The following is a 19775-nucleotide window of genomic DNA, read 5'->3' as shown; positions in this document are numbered from 1 at the left end:
GCAAAATACTCTGAAAGCTCAAAATTTCCTTTGTAGAGTGATTCACCAATTATCTCTAAATTGATACCAGATAAGCTTGGATAAGTAAACAGGGCATGGATTGTGTTGGACTTGGTAAGTCAGGCAAGGGTTTTAAGCCAGGGAACAACATGTTCTGGTTTATCATTTCATTTTGGCTGCTAAATGTATTGTGATACTGGGGCAACTGTGTAGAGAAAAGAATAGAGAGAAAGAAGACAATTAGAGGGCTATTACAGTTGTTTGGGAAAGAATGATGGTGGCTTTACAAAAGTGATATTAGGGGTTAGCTAGCCAGTCTTCTTTGTGCAATTTGAAAAGGGTGATCCTTTTGGTGCAAGTCTTGCCAAGAGTCTTGTACCTAAAAAAAAAAATCCCTTCTGCCAAAAAGATATAACTCAACACCAAGATGACAGGTAGAGTATGGGCTAAATTTTCACACAGACTTACCCCTTGGCTTGATGCCCTTGTCCACTGAACAATCCACATAACCACACTCTGTGGACATGGTGGTAATAGTTGAAGTGTTGTGAAGTGAATGGATTCAGAATATATTTTGAAAATAGAATGAAAGGATTACTATTTGATTGGTTATAAGATTGAGGAAAGGATATGAATCAAAGGTAATATCTGAATTTCTGACGTGAGGAACTCAGCAGATGTTTACTAAAATTGAAAACAAAGTCAACAGGAGCATGTTTGGGGATAAAAAGCAAAGTTTTAGCCAAATTGTACAAGATGTCTGTTGGAAATCCAAGTGGAAACATGTAGTAATGAAGAAAAATTAATTTGGTCTTTTGGAGGGATGGCTCACATAGTTATACAAAGTCACAGGATTAGATGAGATCACATAGGATAGTGACTAAAGTCTAGATGGAGAAAACAGGGGCTTCAGGACCAAGTCCTGGGACATGTCAACATTTGTGAATGAACAGTGAAGGGGAGCTATCAAAAGAGACAGAGGTGAGGTGAGAGGAAAACCAGGGATTCAAAGGAAGAAAGTGTTTCAAGGAGATAATTATGGATTTTGGCAACATGTAGGTCATTGGCAACCTTGCAGAGAATAGATTCGGTAGACTGGTAGGCCTGGAAGCTCCATATGAGTGGTGTGAAGAAGAACTATAGGCAAGAAAGCGGCATTATTATCTACCAAAGATTTTTTCAATACGTTTTTCCACAGAGGGCGCAGAGATATGGGACTGCAGCTAGGGTAGGATGGGGTGGAGGTGGGAGGTGGTGGTCAAATTTTTATTTTTGTTTTTAGAAAGGCAAATGGAAATGATTCATAATAATTGAGAAGCTAGATGAAGGAAATGAAGGGGAAATTACTAGTAGTCAACCCCTTGAGAGGACAAAAGAGTCTTGAAAGATCTGTAGGGAAGTGATGTAGTTCACAGAATAGCCAGGTTTCAGTTAGAGGGAGAGGCTGAAGAGAACATTTAGAGCCGAGTTAGAGCAACTCAGTACTTTGCTGTTGACAGGGGGTGCTTTGCAAAGGGCACACTTGAAGGGTTTGGGAGTTAAGAGATTAAAGGAGATTAATGGGCATACAGCGGAGCGTGGGATTGCGAGTTCACTCGATGACGGATGGCAGAGGTGTCTTGGGCCTCTCCGAGTGACTAAGGAGAAGCAGAAAGTGAGGAATGACAGGATTAACCCTCATAGCTTCTTGAGAGAACGTGGGTAAACAGTTCAAGCTGGAAAACACAGGGTTGCCACCTATTTTCATTACTGCAGCTCTTATTTTTTGATGAGCAAAGGTGATTGAAACTTCCTCAGAGACCTTCTTCCTTAGGTGACCTGGAGGCCGAGGCTCAGTTAGTACCTCTCTTTTTCTGGAAGAGTAATCGTATGGTGGGCTGGGGCACAGAGTGGGGAGACTAGAGATGGTGTCTTCTCAACAGCAGCATGGAGACATAGCTCCTGGAAAACAGAGGGAAGACTGTGAACACAAGATTTGTTAACTGATTGAATAAATGAAGGGGCGACTGATTAAATAAATTATTGATTATTAGTTAATATCTCTTGTAAACAAACAAGGTAGTTCTCTGAGCTGAAGGAATAAAATATTTTTTTCTTCCAATAATAAATTCTCTACTTTTTGCAGCTTTAAAGTTCAAAAATACAGTTTCCTACTGCTCTCAAAAATCATCTGATTACCTACCTGTTAAAAAAACGCTATGGTATCTGTACTTCTTCCAAGAAGGAAGACATTCATTTTACTCTTCCACTGTTACCACTAATTACAGTATCATTTCCAGTACTCATCTTCATTCTCTACCTTAATTAGTGGCATTATGCAAACTGCAATTTTTCACTTAAAAATGTTGAAACAAATTCGTTCGTTCTTTGCTTCAGGTAATTTTTTCCTTCGCTGATAGCAATTACAACAGATTTTAATTTTACATTATTGAAAGCAGTTTGGAATATAGTTATAACAGACACTGTTAGTTGCTTCTCCAATATTCATTCGCCTGTCAGAAATCAATTTCTGGATCAGCTGGAAGTGTTTACTGCAAGAAATAAAAAAACTGAAGCTTCAGTAGTTTCAAGAAATAGAGGCTTATTTTTTCACATAGCAAGAATTCTCTCTGAATAGTGTTCTGGAATATATAGGCTTCATAAATCAATTTTCTCAATATTTTCAAAACAATATTTGTTATTACAAATATCATATGTTCTAAATTTTCTTGTTTATTTTCTATTGTCCCTGCTCATGTACACATGCAAGACAAAATGTTTTTACCTGAAATAGTTCCTTAAGTAAAAAAGGTGGTTTCTTCTTCCCATTTAGAAGTCTTTAAAAATTTTTCCAGGTGTTTTAAAATATGAAATAGCAATTATTTATGTTTTAGAAGTTTTATGGTGTTAATATTCCATTTTGATGCCAATCTAGAAATATATTTCCCTTGCTATCTGGAAAATCAGTATTTTAAAACATTATTCAAAATAGATGTAAAAGCTATCAAGCAACTTAAAATGTTTATATATTTTGACCAGTAATAGTTACTTTTAATAATTAACTGTCAGAATAAGAAAAATAATAACATTTATATACAAAAATATTGGTTATAATGTTATATAGCCAAAAAGAATCTCTACGAGATTGAAAGTACAAAAATGAGGAATGATTAAATCAAGGCACATCTAAAAGGTTTATTTATATTAAATGCATTTAACCATTAAAAGTAATCTTTTTTATTTTTTAATTTAATTTAATTTCTTTTTTTATACAGCAGCTTCCTATTAGTTATCCATTTTACCCATATTAGTGTATATATGTCAATCCCAATCTCCCAATTCATCCCAGCACCACCACCCCCCTCTGCCGCTTTCCCCCCTTGGCATCCATACATTTGTTCTCTACATCTGTGTCTCAATTTCTGCCCTGCAAACCGGTTCATCTGTACCATTTTTCTAGGTTCCACATATATGCGTTAATATACGATATTTGTTTTTCTCTTTCTGACTTACTTCACTCTGTTTGACGGTCTCTAGATACATCCATGTCTCTACAAATGAACCAATTTCGTTCCTTTTTATGGCTGAGTAATATTCCATAGTATATATGTACCACATCTTCTTTATCCATTTGTCTGTTGATGGGCATTTAGGTTGCTTCCATGACCTGGCTATTGTAAATAGTGCTGCAATGAGCATTGGGGTGCATGTGTCTTTTTGAATTATACTTTTCTCTGGGTATATGCCCAGTGGTGGGATTGCTGGGTCATATGGTAATTCTATTTTTAGTTTTTTAAGGGACCTCCATACTGTTCTCCATAGTGGCTGTATCAATTTACATTCCCACCAACAGTGCAAGAGGGTTCCCTTTTCTCCACACCCTCTCCAGCATTTGTTGTTCGTAGATTTTCTGATGATGCCCATTCCAACTGGTGTGAGGTGATACCTCATTGTAGTTTTGATTTGCATTTCTCTAATAATTAGTGATGTTGAGCAGCTTTTCATGTGCTTCTTGGCCATCTGTATGTCTTTTTGGAGAAATGTCTGTTTAGGTCTTCTGCCCATTTTGGATTGGGTTGTTTGTTTTTTTAATATTGAGCTGCATGAGCTGTTTATATATTTTGGATATTAATCCTTTGTCCATTGATTCGTTTGCAAATATTTTCTGCCATTCTGAGGGTTGTCTTTTCCTCTTGTTTGTAGTTTCCTTTGCTTTGAAAAAGCTTTTAAGTTTCAGTAGGTCCCATTTGTTTATTTCTATTTTTATTTCCATTACTCTAGGAGGTGGATCAAAAAAGATCTTGCTGTCATTTATGTCAAAGAGTGTTCTTCCTATGTTTTCCTCTAAGAGTTTTATAGTGTCCGGTCTTACATTTTCGTCTCTAATCCATTTTGAATCTATTTTTGTGTATGGTGTTAGGGAGTGTTCTAATTTCATTCTTTTACATGTAGCTGTCCAGTTTTCCCAGCACCACTTATTGAAGAGACAGTCTTTTCTCCATTGTATATCCTTGCCGCCATTGTCATAGATTAGTTGACCATAGGTGCGTGGGTTTATCTCTGGGCTTTCTGTCCTGTTCCATTGAACTGTATCTCTGTTTTTGTGTCAGTACCATATTGTCTTGATTGCTGTAGCTTTGTAGTATAGTCTGAAGTCAGGGAGTCTGATTCCTCCAGCTCCGTTTTTTTCCCTCAAGACTGCTTTAGATATTCGGGATCTTTTGTGTCTCCATACAAATTTTAAGATTATTTTCTTCTAGTTCTGTAAAAAAATGCCAGTGGTAACTTGAGAGGGATTGCATTGAATCTGTAAATTGCTTTGGGTAGTATAGTCATTTTCAGAATATTGATTCTTCCAATCCAAGAACATGGTATATCTCTCCATCTGTTGGTATCGTCTTTAATTTCTTTCATCAGTGTCTTATAGTTTTCTGCATACAGGTCTTTTTTCTCCCTGGGTAGGTTTATTCCTAGGTATTTTATTCTTTTTGTTGCAATGGTAAATGGGAGTGTTTCCTTAATTTCTCTTTCAGATTTCTCATCATTAATGTATAGGAATGCAAGAGATTTCTGTGCATTAATTTTGTATCCTGCAACTTTATCAAATTCATTGATTAGCTCTAGTAGTTTTCTGGTGACATCTTTAGCATTCTCTATGTATAGTATCATGTCATCTGCAAACAGTGACACTTTTACTTCTTCTTTTCCAATTTGGATTCCTTTTATTTCTTTTTCTTCTCTGATTGCCGTGGCTAAGACTTCCAAAACTATGTTGAATAATAGTGGTGAGAGTGGACATCCTTGTCTTGTTCCTGATCTTAGAGGAAATGCTTTCAGTTTTTAACCATTGAGAATGAAGTTTGCTATGGGTTTGTTGTAAAAGGCCTTTATTATGTTGAGGTAGGTTCCCTCTATGCCCACTTTCTGGAGAGTTTTTATCATAAATGGGTGTTGAATTTTGTCAAAAGCTTTTTCTGCATCTATTGAGATGATCATATGGTTTTTATTCTTCATTTGGTTAATATGGTGTATCACATTGATTGATTTGCATGTATTGAAGAATCCTTGCATCCCTGGGATAAATCCCACCTGATCATGGTGTATGATCCTTTTAATGTGTTGTTGGATTCTGTTTGCTAGTATTTTGTTGAGGATTTTTGCATCTAGATTCATCAGTGATATTGGTCTGTAATTTTCTTTTTTTGTAGTATCTTTGTCTGGTTTTGGTCTCAGGGTGATGGTGGCCTCATAGAATGAGTTTGGAAGTGTTCTTTCCTCTGCAATTTTTTGGAAGAGTTTGAGAAGGATGGGTGTTAGCTCTTGTCTAAATGTTTGAGAGAATTCACCTGTGAAGCCATCTGGTCCTGGACTTTTGTTTGTTGGAAGATTTTTAATCAGGTTCAATTTCATTACTTGTGATTGGTCTGTTCTTATTTTCTATTTCTTCCTGGTTCAGTCTTGGAAGCTTATACCTTTCTAAGAATTTGTCCATTTCTTCCAGGTTGTCCATTTCATTGGCATAGAGTTACTTGTAGTAGTCTCTTAGGATGCTTTATATTTCTGCATTGTCTGTTGTAACTTCTCCTTTTTCATTTCTAATTTTATTGATTTGAGTCCTCTCCCTCTTTTTCTTGATGAGTCTGGCTAAAGGTTTATCAATTTTGTTTATCTTCTCAAAGAACCAGCTTTTAGTTTTATTGATCTTTGCTATTGTTTTCTTTGTTTCTATTTCATTTATTTCTGCTCTGATCTTTATGATTTCTTTCCTTCTGCTAACTTTGGGTTTTGTTTGTTCTTCTTTCTCTAGTTCCTTTAGGTGTAAGGTTAGATTGTTTATTTCAGATTTTTCTTGTTTCTTGAGGTAGACTTGTATTGCTATAAACTTCCCTCTTCAACAGCTTTTGCTGCATCCCATAGGTTTTGGATCGTCATGTTTTCATTGGCATTTGTCTCTAGGTATTTTCTGATTTCCTCTTTGATCTCTTCAGTGATCTCTTGGTTATTTAGTAACGTATTGTTTAGCCTCCATGTGTTTGTGTTTTTTACATTTTTTCCCTGTAATTGATTTCTAATCTCATAGCATTGTGGTCGGAAAAGATGCTTGATATGATTTCAATTTTCTTAAATTTACCGAGGCTTCATTTGTGATCCAAGATGTGATCTATCCTGGAGAATGTTCCATGCGCACCTGAGAAGAAAGTGTAATCTGCTGTTTTTGGATGGAATGTCCTATAAATATCAATTAAATCTATCTAGTCTATTGTGTCATTTCAAGCTTGTGTTTCTTTAGTAATTTTCTGTTTGGATGATCTGCCCATTGGTGTAAGTGAGGTGTTAAAGTCCCCCACTACTATTGTGTTACTGTCGATTTCCTCTTTTATAGCTGTTAGCAGTTGCCTTATATATTGAGGTGCTCCTATGTTGGGAGCATATAATTTATAATTGTTATATCTTCTTCTTAGATTGATCCCTTGATCATTATGTAGTGTCGTTCCTTGTCTCTTGTAACATTCTTTATTTTAAAGTCTATTTTATCTGATACAAGTATGGCTACTCCAGCTTTCTTTTGACTTCCTTTTGCATGGAATATCTTTTTCCATCCCCTCACTTTCAGTCTGTATGTGTCCCTAGGTCTGAAGTGGGTCTCTTGTAGACAGTATATATATGGGTCTTGTTTTTGTATCCATTCAGCAAGCCTGTGTCTTTTGGTTGGAGCATTTAATCCATTCACATTTAAGGTAATTATCAATATGTATGTTCCTGTTACCATTTTCTTAATTGTTTGGGGTTTGTTTTTGTAGGTCCTTTTCTTCTCTTGTGTTCCCCACTTAGAGAAGTTCCTTTAGCATTTGTTGTAGAGCTGGTTTGGTGGTGCTGAATTCTCTTACCATTTGCTTGTTTGTAAATCTTTTGATTTCTCCATCGAATCTGAATGAGATCCTTTCCGGGTAGTGTAATCTTGGTTGTAGGTTCTTCCCTTTCATCACTTTAACTATGACATGCCACTCCCTTCTGGCTTGTAGAGTTTCTGCTGAGAAATCAGCTGTTAACCTTATGGGAGTTCCCTTGTATGTTATTTGTCATTTTTCCCTTGCTGCTTTCAATAATTTTTCTTTGTCTTTAATTTTGCCAATTTGATTACTATGTGTCTCGGCGTGTTTCTCCTTGGGTTTTCCTGTATGGGACTCTCTGTGCTTCCTGGACTTGGGTGGCTATTTCCTTTCCCATGTTAGGGAAGTTTTTGACTATAATCTCTTCAAATATTTTCTCAGGTCCTATCTCTGTTCTCCTTCTGGGACCCCTATAATGCGAATGTTGTTACGTTTAATGTTGTTCCAGAGGTCTCTTAGGCTGTCTTCATTTCTTTTCATTCTTTTTTCTTTATTCTATTCCACAGCAGTGAATTCCACCATTCTGTCTTCCAGGTCACTTATCCGTTCTTCTGCCTCAGTTATTCTGCTATTGATTCCTTCTAGTGTATTTTCATTTCAGTTATTGTATTGTTCATATCTGTTTGTTTGTTCTTTAATTATTCTAGTTCTTTGTTAAACATTTCTTGCATCTTCTCGATCTTTGCCTCCATTCTTTTTCCGAGGTCCTAGATCATCTTCACTATCATTATTCTGAATTCTTTTTCTGGAAGGTTGCCTATCTCCACTTCATTTAGTTGTTTTTCTGGGGTTTTAAAACTGTTTCCCCCAGTCCTGTTGAAGTCCTGCAATCAAATCACACTAGCCTTCAAAGTCTGATTCTCTAGGAATTCTTCCTCCCATCGCCAGACCTCCAGGTTGGAAAGCCTGACGTGGGGCTCAGAACCTTCACTCCAGTGGGTCGACTTCTGTGGTATATGTGTTCTCCAGTTTGTGAGTCACCCACCCAGCAGTTATGGGATTTGATTTTATTTTGATTGCGCCCCTCCTACCGTCTCTCTGAGGCTTCTCCTTTGTCTTTGCATGTGGGGTATCTTTTTGGTGAGTTCCAGTGTCTTCCTGTTGATGATTGTTCAGCAGTTAGTTGTGAATCTGGTGCTCTCACCAGAGGGAGTGAGAGCACGTCCTCTAAAAGTAATCTTTTAAATGACTTGAAGGCCTTGCACTTCTGGCCAAGATGGAGTAACAAGGATTGCATTTATCCTCTTGCAGGAAACAATTTAAAGCCAGGCACCATATGTGAAAAAACCCAGGTTTTAGATATCACACAGCAAAGAACAGTAATTCCTAAAAGACAGAAAACAAAATATGTGAGCCCTACAACTATCTCAGCCTACTATCTGAAAAGAATTCCAGTCTACAAGACAAGGAAGGGGAATCCAGGCAGAGCCTGCTAATCTTCCTGAGTTGAAAAGACAGAGTTGAGAGTCCAAGGAGACCAAGGTAGCTACAGTTCCCTAGGCAGAATACATTAGAGGGGAGAGTTGCAAAAAGATAAAGCCCCAGGTATCTTCAGAGACTTCAACTGAATACTGATGAGCACATGCGTGTGAGGAAAATATATGAGTCTGGGGAAAGAATTATGTGAAAAAACTGGAAAGAATGATTGTTGAAACTCACACAGGACTGAAAATTGTTTGTCTTCCATCAGCCAGAGTAGAAAATATTCAAAATTCATAAGACGCCAGGTAGAGTACTCAAAAAGATATTGCCTTGGTAGCAGGACAAAATTAGCCTTAGACTAATGACTGTTATGATCCCACCCTCTAAAAAAAAACTTTCAAAAAAAAGGCCTCATAAGGATCAAATTGCTTCCAAGTAACTCAACTTCATCTGAGAAAAAAGCTAAAGAATGTTTACAAGAAATACTTGTTTATGAGTATATTCACTCAACTAGGTAAAATTCACAATAAAAATTTACCAGGCATGAAAATAAGCAGAAAAATACAACCCATAATTAAGAATGAAATAAATAGTAGAATAAATTGGCATGGATATTAAAACAGTTAATGTAACTATAATCACCATATTCAAGAAGATAGATGGAAGACAGAGGGTGGTAAATAGTAAAACAGACCAAATGAAAATTCTAAGGAAGAAAATTATAATGTCTGAAATTAAAAAATAAAATTAATATAATTAACACTTTATTAGATATTTCAGAAAAAAAAAAAACAATTAGTGAACTTGAAAACAGGAAAATAGAACCTATCCAAAATGAAATATAGACACAAAACAGACTGGGGAAAAAAAAGTTAAAATAGCATCAGTGAGCTATGAGATGACTTCAGGCAGCCTAACATAAGTGTAATTGGAGTCTCTGAAGAAGAAGAAGAGAGGATAGCTAAGTTCAATGAACTCAACAAAACGCATGAAGAAAACTACACCAAGGCATACCATACTCATACTGCTTACAGTTAGCTGGAGTGTTGGGAAACGGTTATGTAAGAGGAAAAAGAAAAAGAATAACAGCAAACAATGCAGGAGAAAACTTCTGGACAGTAGGCAGTAGAAAAATATTTTTTTTTTTTAACTTTCTTGATGCTTTTAATTAAATAGTCCTCAAGAGAGAGAGGCCTTGAGGCCTTATTGAAAGAGCCCAAGGCTCTTTTCCACTAACTAGTGTGTAATTTGGGGCCAACTGTTTAACCTCTCTGACCTTGGTTACTATGCTTGAAAAATATTTTTTTAAGTACTAAAATGAACAAACAAACCCTAAAGCAACCACTAATAATTAAAATAAAATAATTATATGTTTTATTATACATATTATTAAAATAAAAATTATAACTTTTCCTCATTATTGACCAGAAGAGGGAAAGAATTTATAGAGTTTAATTCCTTAAGTGTTCTTATTTAGACCCTTTATCTAGAGCTTGGCTTCTGCTAGACTATGATGTCATTACGCTTAAACTTCAGGTGCCTGCCTTCTACTTTCTCAACCCTCCCACTCCCACCATGGACCCTGATTCAAATTGAAGATCAACTCTCTTCATTGTGTAGTTGGACACACTGTGGCCCAGAAAATAGAAAGACTAGATACTCATCAGTCAGGGATATTGTAGATGGAATGTCTTTGTCAAAAGAAGGTTGGACTAGATGACCCCTAATTTCATTCCAGCACAAAGGCTCTACAATTCTAAGGGACTTGTCCAAAGGAAGCCAGCTATTTAGAGGCAAAAACCTGAATCAGAACCCAGCTGTATCCACTCCCAGTCCAGAAACCAGTGGAGGATGAATCCTAGTTTATCTTTGCTGGTGAGTTCACTAGTAATTTGGATTTTTCAGCCCAGATATTAAACATCTGTTAAGCACACAGTGAAACCAAGCTCCCAAAGGGAGTTTGTCTCATCCAAGAACACCCTGGGAAAAAGTACTATCAGGACTCTCAAATTCCTTCCCCATCCACCCTACTTCTTAGCTTTCATCTCTAAGGAACTTCATCTGATCTCTTCATCAGAGAGATCATCATCAGAGCCCAGAGCCCCAAATTGGCCCTAACTTGAGATCTTTTAAGCAAGGCTTTCAAACAACCTTGTACTGGATACCAGCATGGAAGAAGAGGCCCATGTCTTTGACAGGCAAAGCCACTCTGAGTTCTCCTAATCCTGCTGAGTCTTATTGCTTAAAAGGAACATAAACTCTTCTGACATTGACCTGGGCAAGTACTGTGTATTTGGGAAGACAGGGAAAACGGACAAGCAGAAAACATCTTTAAAAGCATTATCGGCTTGCTTGATTTCTGCAGGCTGCTCCAGTCGGCCTGACCCCCATCTCTGGAGGAGACACCCTTGAAACCACAGGCTGGCAAAGCATGGACTCCCTGGGAAGTGGTGAGCTGCAGGAACAAACTGTTCTTCTTCTCAGAAGAATCAAACCTGCAAACTCATCCTTACTGGAACAAAAAGCATTGAATTACTTTTTTTTCCTCCCACTTTCCTTTAATGTTACAGCCACTGAACTCATACTGCTTATTGACCAGGCCACTCATCTGCCAAGTAAGAATAAGTGGAAGCTCTTAAATTGTTGTCAGATTCTGATGATTATCTCTTGTAAGGGTATCTCAGTTCAGCCTAGCCATTTGAGTCTTCTCTCTCCAACTAGGCTGTATGCTTTTGGAAGACTATGTGTCTTTGTTTTACTCACAAGAGTTTTGTTAATGTTTGAGATAGAATTGGCATTCAATACACTCAATCTATGGATGAGAATTTTTTAAAGGTTTATAGTCATTAGGAATCTCAATCTACACACTGACACATGCAAAAAAATCTATTTTCATTAAATCAAAAAAAAGCTACAGCTAATAAGAAAACAAAGGAGATAACATGAATTATAAAAGTTCCCCATCCTAAAAAGAGTAGAAAAAGAGGGAAAAAGTAACAAAGAACAGGTGGGGCAAATTAAAAACGAAACCATAGATATAAGCCCATTCTTTTCAGTAATCACATTAAAAACAAATGGTCTATATACCTCAATTAAAAGATAGAGATAGGATTAAAAAAGCAACATCCAAGTATATGCTATCTACATGGAAACCTACTTCAAATATAAAGATACAGATAGGTGAAATGTAAAAGGATGGAAGATTTTATATATGTGTGTGTGTGTGTGTGTGTGTTTTGTGTGTGTATATATATATATATATATAATCCAAAGAAAGTAGGAGTGACTGTACTAATATCAGACAACACAGATTTCTGATCAAAGAATATTACTAGGGATAAAGAACAGCATTTCATAAAGTTATCTGACAATCCAAAATAATTATTTAAATAAATATACAACTTCAAAATACATAAAACAGAAACTGATAGAACTGTAAAGAGAAATAGATAAATGCACAATTACAGTTCAAGATTTCAACACCTTTTCACAACATAATACACCTTTCAACACTCCTTTCACAATAGTTGATAGAATAAGTAGACAAAATCAGTAAAGGTTTAGAAGATTAGAAAAACACTTCCAACCAAATTGACCTCATTGACAGTTTTAGAACACTTCCCACAACAACAGCAGAAAATATATCCTATTCAAGTGTTTAAAAAATTTACTACTATAGGCCATATTAGGAGCCATAAAACAAGTCTCGGTACTTTTGAAATAATTAAAATCATGCAAGTATGCCCTCAGATAATAATGGAACTAAATTAGAAATCAAAACAAGAAAATATCTGGAGATTACCCAAATATTTGAAAACTGACCAGCAGACTTTTAAATAATCTGTGTTGTGTAGAAGTCAAAAAGGAAATTAGTATTTTAAATGGAATGAAAACAAAAAACACAGCACATCAAAATTTTTCAGTTGCAGTTTAAGTAGTGCTTAGAGGAAAGATTATAGCAATGAATATAGATATAATAGAACAAAAGAAAAGTTTCATATCAATGACTTCAACATCCACTTAAAGAACTATAAAAAGATCTAATTTAATACAATGAAAGCAGGAAAAGGAAATGATAAAAATAAAAGTAAAAATCATAGAATACAGAAAAAATCAATATTGAAATCACTGCAGCCTAACCCATTTCTTTTGTGAAGGTCATTAAAATTGAAAAATTCTAGCCAAACTTATGAAGAAAAAAAGATATGCAAATTCCCAACATCTGGAATGAGAGAGGTGACATAACTAAATATTCTGCAGATATTAAAAGAATAATATGGGAATATTATGAACAAATTTATGCCAGTAAGTTTGACAACTTAGAGGAAAAAGAAAATTCCTTGAAATACACAACTATGAAAGATGACTCAAGAAGAAATAATGTAAAACTCCCTATATCTATTTTAAAATGAATTTATAGCTAAAAATCTTACTATAAGAAAACTGCAGGCTTGGATGGTTTTACTGACATATTCTATGAAACGCTGAATGAATATGTTGTACATTAACTACATTAACTCTTGTAGACAATATAAAAGGAGGGGATTCTTCCCAATTCGTTCTCTGACATCAGCATCACCCAATACCAAAACCAGCCAAACACATTACAAGGAAAGATGACTACAGAAAAATATTTCTCATAAACATAGAGGCAAATGTCTGTTAAAAAAATTTAGCAAGTCAAATGGAACACTATATAATGATCATAATTCATTTCTATTTAGAGTTCATCCTAAGAATGCTGATTTATTTGAAAGTCAATGTAATTCATCATATTGACAGACTATATAATGAAAATCATATGATCGTCTCCACAGTTATAAAAAAAGCATCTGAGAAATCCAAAATCCACTACTGATTAAAACTCTCAGCAAACCAGGAGTAAGGAACTTCCTCAACTTGATAAGGGAACCAGTGGAAAACCTGCATTTAACCTTATATCTATAGCTAAAGACGGAATGCTTTCCCCAGGACATCAAAAAAAAAAAAAAAAAAATCTGTCCTCATTACTTCTATTTAAAACTCTTCTGCAGTTTTTAGCAGTTGAGTGAGGAAAGAAAAAGAAATAAAAGACATCAAGATAGGAAAAAAGAAATACAACTGTCTTCATTCATGTTTGTGTAGCAAATGTTACAGTATATTTGAAAAAGCTACTAGAACTAGTAAGTGAGTTTGGCAAAGTTTGCAGAACACATGATCAACTTTAAAAAATCAGTCGTAATTTTTGTGTAGTAGCAACAAACAATTAGGAATTAAAATTACAAATACATTACCATTTACACTAATAAGAAAATATTAAATACTTAGCAATAAATTTGACAAAAGATGTGCAAGATCTGTACTTTGAAAATGGCAAAATATTGCTGAGCTAAATTATATGACTTAAATAAATGGAGATACATACAGTATCCATGTATTAGATAATTATTGTTAGATGTTACTTCTCCCCATATGGATATATAGGTTCAATGCAATCTCAGTGAAAATCGTAACAGACTTATTTTGAGATTGACAAGCTGATTCCAAAATTCATATGGAAAGTCAAAAAAACTAGAAGAGCCAAATAATATTGAAAATGAAAAACAAATTTGGAAGATTTACACTACTCAACTTCTGGACTTAATACAAAGGCACAGTAATCAAGGCATTGTGGTGTTGGTTTCTAGATAGATATATGGGTCAACAAAAAAGAATGAAGAGTTCAGAAATAGACTCACAAATATGGTCAGTTGGTTTCAACAAAGGTATAGATACGGTTCAATGGATAAAGAATAGTTTTTTTTCAACAAATGGTTCTGGAATAATTGGATATCTGTATGCAAAAAATAAATGAACTTCAATCTATTTCTCACAGCACATACAGATTAATTCAAAATCAATCATAGACCAAAGTGAAAGACCTAGAACTAATAAATTTTTAACAGAAAATGTAGGAGAAAAATCTTCGTGATTTTGGGTTAGACAAAGATTCCTTAGGTACCGCACTGAAAACACAATACAGACAAAAAATTGGTAAATTGGACTTCATCAAAATTAAAAATTCCTGCTCTTCAAAAGACATGGTTAAGATAATAAAAAGACAAGACATAGTATGGCAGAAGATATTTTCAAATTATATATCTGATAACGAATTTGTATTCAGAATATATAAGAAACTCACCAGATGCAATAAGAAGAAAACAGGCAATACAATAAAAATGCACAGAACATTTGAGTGAACGCTTCCAAAGGAGATAAATGTATGGCAAATGAACGTGAAAAGTTGTTCAGCATCATTAGTTGTTAGGGAAAGGAAAGCTATTATGAAATACCATTACATACCTATTAAAATGTCAAAAATTTTAAAGCCACACAGCAAAGGGTTCATATTGCACAATTATATAAAAATTATAGAAATGAGAACTAATTTATAGTCACCGAAAGTTTATCAGTAATTTGAGGATGGATGTGGGGCGTGACATCTGGACTGGGACCCAAGAGGACAAAGGAGCATAAGAGAAACTTTGGTGATGAGAGGTGTGTCCTATCTTCACTGTATTTATGGTTTTGCTGTTGTATTATTTGTCAAAGCTCATCAAAATATACACTTTAAATGTTTGCAGTTTACTGTATGTTAATTATATATCCTTAAAGCTGTAAAAGGAAAAGAACCTTAATGTTTTATGTTAATGTTTAGTAAAAATAATATGATATGAATTTCTTTATGCTATACTAGAAACAAATATTTCAAAACATTAACTCAGCCTAGCAATAAAATAATATTTTTAAAAAGTTTTTTCTGTCTCTGAGTGTATTATGTAAATGTTATAAATGTTATGATTCTACTACCTTTAGAATCAAGACAAACGTACTATGAAAAAAGGACCTTATGTCTCATCAGTATCTGTACTAAATGGTTGTTCTCTCTCTTCCACTCTCAAATCATGCTCTTTTCCTTTGTTGGGTGAAATCTAGGGATCTTCGTTTCGTTTTTTGTTTTTCTTTTAATCTTCCACAATCACTCTTGACTCAATATACAGTTGATTGTCTAGTTTTCTATCCCTTTAAAGAATAGAAGCTGAAAAGTCTGCTAGAGGCCCACACAGTCACTGAAGTGATCGTTGACATGAGACAGCGTGACTATGGAAAGTGAGAAGATAGGCAGAACAGTACTCTCATGAATGTTTATAAGAGTGAACCTGAATTAATGATAAAATGTTTAAAAGTCTGTTTAAAAATGCTTAAAAGTTAATCTGTATTTGCCAATAGTGATTACAAATACATTGCTTGGCCTTGTGAATAAATAAATATCAAAATATCTGCAAGACTCATTCCCAGCAAAGAGTGCCAGATAAATGAGGAATTGTTCTAATATAACTGCACATTTTAGGAAAGTAAAGTGTTGGCTTTGACTCTCAAATACATTTTAAATGATGCTCATTCTAAACTCACTTTTTTCCTACCTTAAGAGAAAAAAACTCTTTAAACTAAGGAAATGAGAGCTAAGATACATTTTATTTTGCATTTTTACTTATTTTAAGGAAATTTATTTACTTTAATAAGATGAAAAGTTTTGTTCTTTTATAGTGATTATTATCATCAAAGTGTTTAAAAATCTTGTGTGGGGAATTCCAATGGACAAATCTATTACAAAAGAACTTAAATACTAAAGAAAAAGTATAGAGATAACTATACTAAAAGAATATTTGAGGCCAATCCAAAGTTGAGGAAAACATTAACAGAATAGTAGATAGAATATATATGGCCACATAATTTATACAAGTTCCTCAAGATAAGGACAATTCTTATTCATCAAAGTAGTCACAGGGTAATGATGCCTGCTGCATGGTGAGTTCACTCAAGATGATGCCAAATAAGTGAATTACAAAAATATTGTCTTGATTTTAATTTCAATTTTTCTCAGTAATTTAGTATTTTTACCTGAGTTAATCATAGTCTTTAAGGAAAGAAGCCATCCAAGTAAATTAAAAAAGAAAAAAAAAATCCCTTCCGGTAGAATTTAGAGAACAAAGAGTAAATGATTGTTGTAGCAGGTGCAACCTGCAGGTCAGAAAGACTTGATAGGTGAAACCCGCAGTGGGAATTGAAAAAAAACACATTGTATATAATTCTGTTGGCTTTGCTAATCCAAGGTCCAACACTGTCTTCTCAAAGGGATACAGAAACTGTAACTTATTCTGAGTGAGAACACACAAAATTGCATGATTGATTGAAAGCTGTCTGCACTACTTTTCAAATAAGTGACACAAAGGAATGAAAGCTTCCCTCCCTCTTTTATCTCATCACTTTAAAGACCTTCTTTTCTAAGAATGAAGCTCCCTTGAAAAGTCTACCTAAGGCAGATGATGGGATCTTGACTTAAAATCGCATGCAAAATTTCAAGAAGAATTATTAAAACTGCCAAAAACAGAAATCCTTCAGAAAATCAACAAAATGTATGCTTTCCCAAGCACTTTAAATATAAATTGCTTATTATTTAAAACATAAAAATGGACGCCATCAGCTTTTTCATATGTCATGTCACAGTATTTGTTAAAAAACAAAATAAAACTTGTGATCTCTCCCCTAAAACTATTCTTTTCAGAAACAATTTGCAAACATGCTACTCAATGCAGAGAAACTCAGAGAGGTATTATTAAGAAATGTGGAATGGAAAATCCTGTCTTACTATCGGGATGAGAAGTTTGTTTTTCAAAAACTTTTAGTCTTTTCCACGGGCTTACTTTTTTCCCCTCTTAAATAGATAGTAAATTCATATTCCTGAAAATTTGCAAAACAAGTTTCTATCAGGTTTTGAGGTTCACATAAAAATCCAAGTGCAGGGAATTCCCTGGCGCCCAGTGGTTAGGACTCTGTGCTTTCACTGCCGAGGGCCCAGGGTTCAATCCTGGTCAGGGAACTAAGATCCCACAAGCCGCGTGGTGTGGCCAAATAAATAAATAAACAAATAAATGATAAAAAAGTAAAAGCAACTAATACTAAGAAAAAAATCCAAGTGTCTTATGAGAATGTCAGAGACAGGATTGTTTAGATCAACATCAAGATCTAGTTAGCCGGGTTGGAGCTTTGTTATCTGGGTTAATAGCGGACCAACTCTACAGTCCAACTTTACCAATAAGACCCTAAACCTACTTTTTTGGCCCATATTCTAGCTCATTTTAATATTAAAATGACTTATCTCTAAGTTCTGCTTTAGGCAATGGTCAAGAAAACTCATATTTAACTGATCCTCCTCCAGTTGCCAAGTATAAACCATTTACAAAACATCAAAAACAGTGGAAAGCAACCATAATCTGACAGCAGGGGGAATAGATAATTTAGAATAGGGAATGTGGTAGGTGGCTTTATTCTTTATGTACGTATGTATGTGTGCACCTGTGTACTTATTTTACAACTTTTGCTAAGGAGAGGCCCTTCAGGTGTCATGTAGGTCCCCTACTCAAATGCTTTAGTTTAAGGCAAACACAACCACTGGTAAATGAGGGAGGAGTCCTAGAAACAAGAGAACAGAGACAGAGAGTCTCAATTCTCCTATAAACTCTGCCAACATTTCTGGCTTGTCCCCCAAACTACACATTTGCAGAATAAACTCTGAATAGCTCAGGCAAAGGTAAAAGGACTGAACTGAGATTTTGACATGTGCCTAAAATATGGAATTATAGTTTGATTCCAACTAATTTAAATGTCTCATAAAACAATCTGCTTGGGAAAAGTACAACAGAATGTACCACAATGTGCATGATGGAATCCCAAATTATTTGACATATGAAGAAACAGAAAAATGTGAACCATTCCCAAAGAAAAATATAATAAATATAAATGCATCTTGATATGAACCAAATATGAGAATTAGCCAATAAAGGACATGAAAGAAAATAAACTTATAATAAATGAAGGCATGGAAAATCTTGGCAAAGAAATAGAAACCATAAAAACAACTAAATAAAAATTTTAGAACTGAAAAATACAATATATGAAAAGTAATTCACTGGGTGCATTTCACGGAAGAAGAAATAACAAAGGAAAGAGGAAGCAAATATAAGACAATTGAATTTAATCAATCTAGAAAATAGAAGGAAACAAAAAGGAAGATTAGAAAAATTAGCAGAGCTTCAATACCTGTGAGGCAATATCAAAAGACCTGCCAAATAAGAGAAAAGAGAAAATTGGTAATAAAATTTAAATGTTTAGAGAAATAATGGCTGCAAATGTCTTAAATATGGTAAAGTACATACATTTACAAATGCAAGAAGTTCAATGAAACCCAAGTAAGATAATAAAAATCATGCCTAAGTACATAATAATCAATTTGACAAAATAAAATGAAATAAGTATATTTGTAAAGCAACCAGAAGAAAAGACACGTTATATATAGCTATGCAAAAATTCTAATGATCACTGACCGCACCAAGAATAATAGGGGTCAGAAGACAATGAAATAACATCTTTAAAGTGCTAAAAAAATAAAGTCTATTAACCTAAATATGACATTTGGGACAAATATCATTCCAGAATAATGGGAAACTATATATATTTTTAGATTTAAAAAGAAAACTAATTCACTAGAATTCAATATTCAGTCTCAACAGACCTATACTACAGAAAATGCTAAAGGAGTTCTTCAGATTATAGGGGATGATACAGTATGAACCCTTGAATTTTAAGGAATAAATGAAAAAGTTGGATATGATAATTTCTTTTAAATGCGTACTATTGACTAAACACTGTAACATCTTTTGGGTTTAGAAAATACGTGATATAATACACATGAAAACTCTACCATAAAAAGAAAGAGCATGGAATGAACAGACCTATATAATTGCAAGTGTTACAACGTTATGTGGAAGCAGACCTGTGAAATATTAAGAATGCACATTGTAAACTTAAAATGAACACTAAAAATTAATGCAGAAGGGTTTAGCTAAAAAAGTCTATTGGTAAACTAAAATGCAATTTTAAAAACTGTTGAATTCAAGGGAAAGC

Source organism: Eubalaena glacialis, chromosome 6 (assembly GCF_028564815.1).
Source record: "Eubalaena glacialis isolate mEubGla1 chromosome 6, mEubGla1.1.hap2.+ XY, whole genome shotgun sequence".
Classification (NCBI taxonomy): Eukaryota; Metazoa; Chordata; class Mammalia; order Artiodactyla; family Balaenidae; genus Eubalaena; species Eubalaena glacialis.
This window is presented reverse-complemented; position numbering follows the sequence as displayed.